This window comes from Pogona vitticeps, chromosome 4 (assembly GCF_051106095.1).
Source record: "Pogona vitticeps strain Pit_001003342236 chromosome 4, PviZW2.1, whole genome shotgun sequence".
Taxonomy (NCBI): Eukaryota; Metazoa; Chordata; class Lepidosauria; order Squamata; family Agamidae; genus Pogona; species Pogona vitticeps.
In genome coordinates, this window is record NC_135786.1 from 132007107 (window position 1) to 132013106 (window position 6000).

The following is a 6000-nucleotide window of genomic DNA, read 5'->3' on the forward strand; positions in this document are numbered from 1 at the left end:
TCTGTGCATTCTTTACCTTGAAAACCCTACAATGAAACAGCCCAAAAGGAAACAAGAGATAATGCTGGAAGATGAGCCCTCCCATTTGGAAAGCACTCAGTGAGCTACTAGGGAACAGCAAAGGACAAGTACAAAGAGCACTATTGCTAATGACCCAACTAGATTAAAGTAAAAAAGATGTCTAGTGGCTGACATGCACAGAGGCAAAAGGAAAGTCAAATGCTGCACAACTCATACAATCGGAACATGGAACATGACAAAGATAAATCAAGATAAACTGGAAACCATAAAGCAAGATATGGAATGTTTAAACATTGCAGTGTTTAATGTCAGTGAACTAAAGTGGACCGGAATGGGATGTTTTCAGTCAGACAACTACAAAGACAACTACTACTCTGGAAATAATAAACTCAGAAGGAATTAAGTGGCTCTAATACTGAGGCAAGACATAGCACAGGCAGTTCATGGCTAAAATGCTAAATCTGACCAAATAATATCCATCAGACTCCTAAAAATACCTAGCAACATAACCATTATTCAAATCTATGCTTCAGCTACAGATCTGAAGATGATGAAATTGAAAACTTTCATGCAAGCAGGAGACAACTGATCACACACTACATCAAGACATGCTTCTAAGCATACAGTAAGTGACTGGGATGCAAAAGTAGGAAACAGAGCCAAATTTCATTGGAAAATTTGGTCTAGAGTGTCAGGTCAGAAAGCAAGGGATCAGAAATACAGCAGGGAAATGACTCATAGATATCTATGAAGGCAACTGTCTGTTTATCTCAAATATATGCTTCAAGCACCTGAACAGATGACTGTACATGTGGACATCACCAGATGGCCAACATAGAAATTAAATAGACTGCATAATTGGAAGAAGGAGATGGAGATGTTGTGTGCTATCTGCCAAAATAAACCAGGAGCAGATTGTGGTATTGATTATGAGCTGTTAATTTCAAAAACTAAAGTAAAGCTTAAGAAGAGCACTAAAAGAATCCTAGTACCAAATTATAATTTAAACTACATTTCTGATGAATTTCAGTTCCACGTAAAGAACAGATTTGCATCACTAAACTCAATTGTGAACCAGAACAAGTGTGGATTGAAACCAGAAATACTATTAGGGAAGAATGCAAAAATATTATTTCCATAGGGGGGAAAAAAGGGGGGGGGGACACCTAGATGGATAACACAAGTTTTCAGCAACTGGCATGTAGACACAAAAATAACTATTATAACAGCCGGTGCAAAGAAACAGAATAATAAATATTCATCCTCCATTCATCAATGGATTGATGACTTTACATTTCTTTGTATATTTGAACGCATGACATAGACATAAATAGTACATGGAAAGCTACCTGGATATTTTGTCACCTTTATGCCTAGAACCTTCATTCCTTCCTTTCTTTGGAAATGGAACTTCTAAAATGAAGTTTTATTCTATGATAGTTCTATTCCTGGCCCGCTCTCACTTTTTAAATACGACAATTCATTTCTATCTTTTTATTTGTGGGTGGTTTTTTCCTCGACTTTCATGATTTACAAAATTTTTTGCTATGATTCTGGACAATTAAAAATGATTTTTTTAAAAACAGAGAACCATTTGTGTCAGATTGGCAAGGTTGCTTTTTAATAACGGAATTGTCACTACATTATGAAAAGATAGTAAAGCTATAAAGACAAAGAACAGAATGTAGGGGGCTGCTCAGGCTGTTGAATTAAGTTTTGTGCATCTGCCCACTACAAAGATATGATTAGGAATGTGTGCTTGGTGCAATTTACTGTTTTATTTTATTTTTTACCATGGACCTCCTGGTTGTTGGAGAATAATTCATCCTCTTGAGGACAAACTGACTGCATCAGAGGAGTCAAAAATAAATACAGTGGTGCCTCGCTTGACGACGTTAAGTCATTCCAGCAAAATCACTGTAGAGCGAAAATGTCGTCGAAAGAAATAAAAAACCCATTGAAACGCATTAAAAACTGGTTAATGTGGTCCAGAAATACCTAATCATCCAGCGAAGATCCTCCATACGGCATCCATTTTCGGGTGCCTGTCTTGCGAAAAATGCCTCCTAAAAACAGCGGGAAGCCATTTTGAGCAGCCGGCGGCCATTTTGAAAACCCGATGATGAGCTGTTTTGATCATCGTAATGCGAAGAATTGGTTCCCGAAGCAGGGAACCAATCGTCGCAAAGTGAAAAAAAACATTAAAACATCATTTTGCAAAAACATCGTCGTGAAGCAGATTCATCGTTATACAGGTTAATCTTTAAGTGGGGCACCACTGTATTTAATTGAAATGTTCTGGGTCCCACCATGGTTGGACAGCCTCCTGCTTGTTGTACTTTACCTCTGTAGATTTACTATCTTTGCATAATGTAGTGAAAATTCAGTTGTTATAAAATGGCCACGAGTCTTACTACTGTACTTCTGGAAAATGCAGAAAAATTCTCCTTCCCAAGAAAAACATGAAGCACATCCCTCTTCTTTAGTGCCAAAAACTACAAATACAATATTAACATTATTAGCAAATTCAATAACAACCCAGAAATCTGCTGCTTGAGGTGGGGAAGGAACGTCCACCTTTACTCATTAGGAATAACCTGTACAGAAATTTCATGAGTCCATGGCATGAGCAGTTTTAAAATTTATTTTCCAAAATGTATTTTCTAAAAGTTGAAATTGCTGCTGCATTTCAGATTTCCTATAATTTTTCTAATTCTCTCTAGGGCACTGGAAACTAGGATGGGACTTTTGAGTTAAGATGAATGAGAAAAAGCACAGAGGAGACTCTTATTTTCATTTTGGTCTTCTTTCATCCATTCTCAATAGAAAGCCTCTGATACACAAACAATCTGTGGCAAGTAGTCTTTCTTTATTATTTCACTGAGTCAAATAACCCATTCGATACAATAGCCTTGTATGGGCTTCAGGAGTAAACCTCGAGGCAAAATCCGGAGCTGGGGTCCCGGAGGCAGTTCGTGTTGTTCTGCCAACTCCTGCGACGTCACTGGAACCAGTTGTATTGGCTCTTGCCTTTCCATTTGACTATTTCAGCAATGCGGAGAGGGGAGATTTGCTGCTTGGGTAACAGCCTATCCTCCATATTATTCTTCCCGGGCCTCATGCTCTGGAGAGGACACTCATACAGAGCGCGTTATCATGGTCTTTTGAGACTGAAGGGTGCCTAAGAAGTATGGGCTTCTGCCGGCGGTCCTTTGGGATGTGCTGTGGCTCTCCCTTTATCTAATGAGCTTAAAAATATGGTGTGTATGTGTTAAACTCTTCCTACTCTTGCTGCTCCTCCCCATGCTCACCAAGGTGAGCAAGGATCCCTGGTGCTTGAGAAGGAGAAGGAGCTCTTGGATCAAAGCAGGGATGCCTGTGGGCTGGATCTGGGGGGCTGGGGGGGTTGGCGGGGAGGCAAGCATAGCGGATGGGGAGGCAGGCCTTAGCTGGCTCCTCCACCTCCCCACACTCACTGAAGTGGGCAATGCATTCCGAATGCTGGAAGTGGAGAAGGAGCTGCTAGTTCAAAGTGGTGATGTACACAAAGTCCACAAACAGAGGGAGGAATGAGACCTTCCCTCATGGTGAAGGGGCTGATTCAGGAGACGGGCAGTCTGAGATGACAGCCAATTGGATCTGCCTGCCCAGGGGCTGTGAAGGTAAAAGGAGTCAGGCAGAGCTACCCAAAGAAGAGGGGGGAGGATGAATTCATTTCCCACTCTCAGAAAGGGAAGATAAAGTGCAGGCTTTTGGGGAGGCAGATCCGGACTCCTGCCATGCTCACCCCAGGAGGCCAGGTCTTTCTTTTGTTCTTGTGTGCTTCTTCCTTTGCCCTTGAACAAAGGGGATGGTTTAAGTTCCAGCATCCTTTGCTGCACTAGAGTTTGTCCTCTAGCAGCTACAGTGCTTTACCTGTAGAAATAAACCTTGTTATTTATTTATTTTTTCTTGCAACAGAGATTTAAAATCTTGCATTTGTGACTGTACCATATTGCAGGAAGGCAGGGAGCCTAAAAGACCTAATCCTCTTCATGTGTAACAAAATCACTAATAAGAGGAAGACCTGAAAATGAAATAGGCAGCCTCCCAAAGAACTTAAAATTAATCAGTTTGCAGGTTTCCCCCATACACATGCCACCTGGAAGCCTGATATTATAAAAATATGTTCATGAACCATTACTATAATCTACAGATGTCTTATAATTACTATAATCTATTGATTACCAGTGTGGGGTAGTGGATAGAGTGACAGACTAAAGCGAAAAGCAAGGTATGCTGCTTATATACTGCCTCATAGTGCTTAAAGTACAGTGACAGTAAAATCCATCCACAGGTAATAAATGAATTAACTTAGAATTTTATTTATGGCTGGTGCCCTTCTTCAGAAGACAAGGCATTCCATTGTACCGACACGTTGCTGAAAAACACTGTGTATTGGTGGAGCAAAACGTTTAAAACTGTCTATTTTATCCTAAAACATTAAGTTTAGCAATAAGGTGTTGCTAATTAAACAAAATATTTGAATTTACTTTAGAGATTGTGAGCTACATAGCTTTGTAGTGTATTTGATCCTGTTAAATCTACACTGAAGGAAATCTCACTGAATTAAGAAGGAGTGTGACTCACTACTTCCAGTGTATATGATAAGATTGATTGTGGCCTTAAAAATAACTCATCTTTCACTCTAGATATTTAAGAATGAATGACTAGGAGTCATCTTTTGTGATTTGCTTTGGTGTACAGTTCAGTGATGGAAAGGAGAGAGATCAAAGCATAGATAGCTCAAGTGAGTTATTTATTTTATTTATTTTTATTTTATTTATTTGACTTATATACCGCCCCATAGCGCTACAAGCACTCTCCGGGCGGTTTACAATTTAATTATACAGGCTACACAGACCTACAGTTAGGTCTCTGACGGTAAGCCAGAGGTTGGGAGTTCAATTCTCTGTCTCCTGCAAGTACAGCCAGCCTGTGTGGCCTTGGGCAAGCTGCACAGCCCCAGGAGAAGGGAAGAGTAAGCCACTTCTGCTCTCCCTGGAAAACCCTGGAAAATATTGCCATGCGTCACAATTGGCTTGATGGAGGAAAGAGGTGAGGAGAAAATGCAAACCTCAAAAGGAGCCTTTCAAGCTTTGTGCACTTGGAAATGGAAGCAGCTCATAGAGGCAGACCAGAGCTTCATTCCATCTGGAAATCAAACAAGGGCCCTTTTCCTCCACATGCCTTATTGGGTTCTTGTTGGATCAGTTCTCTTCCCTCCTCTCACCTTCTTCTTCCAAGGCAGGCTTTGCCGTTAATTACCCAGTCACAGATTTGCACTCCTTCTTGTCTCATTTTCCTGTCCAACTCTTGCTTGCTGCACAACACTTCATTTATGAAGAGAAGACGACAAAAATGAACTTCTCCCTCTTCTACTGCTCAAGATCAAAAACCCCACATGTATACACACACAAGCAGCAAGTAAGAAAAAGGTTTTTGTCCCATTGAAAAGTAATGAATTATAATTGTGGCTGTTACAGTAACACCCTGCCCAGCTCACTACTACAAAATGTAACTCATTTACAAAATATAACTAATTATGCATTATTACTAAAACGAATTAGTTCCAACTTGGAGTTCAGTATAAATAGGCATACCTTCATGAGCTTTGAGGCAAAACATCCTAACTTCATGGAAAACCATAGGGCCTGAACTGGCATAGACTAACCAGGAAAGTGATGTTACAGTCATGAGGTGGTTTCCCACTACATGATGATGCTGCAAATGTGACTCAGTTCACTCACTTTTCCTCTACAAGTGTAGCCATCAGATCCCCATCCACTCACATATCTCCTGTACTGCTTTGAAAGCTCACAAGATCTTTTTCTATCAATGTATTTTAACCCACTTGCTTCTATGTTTCAATTGTAATTTTGCATTTTATCATACATTTTAGTGCTGTTAATGCTGTTGTGTAGTCAAAAGACAGGATAA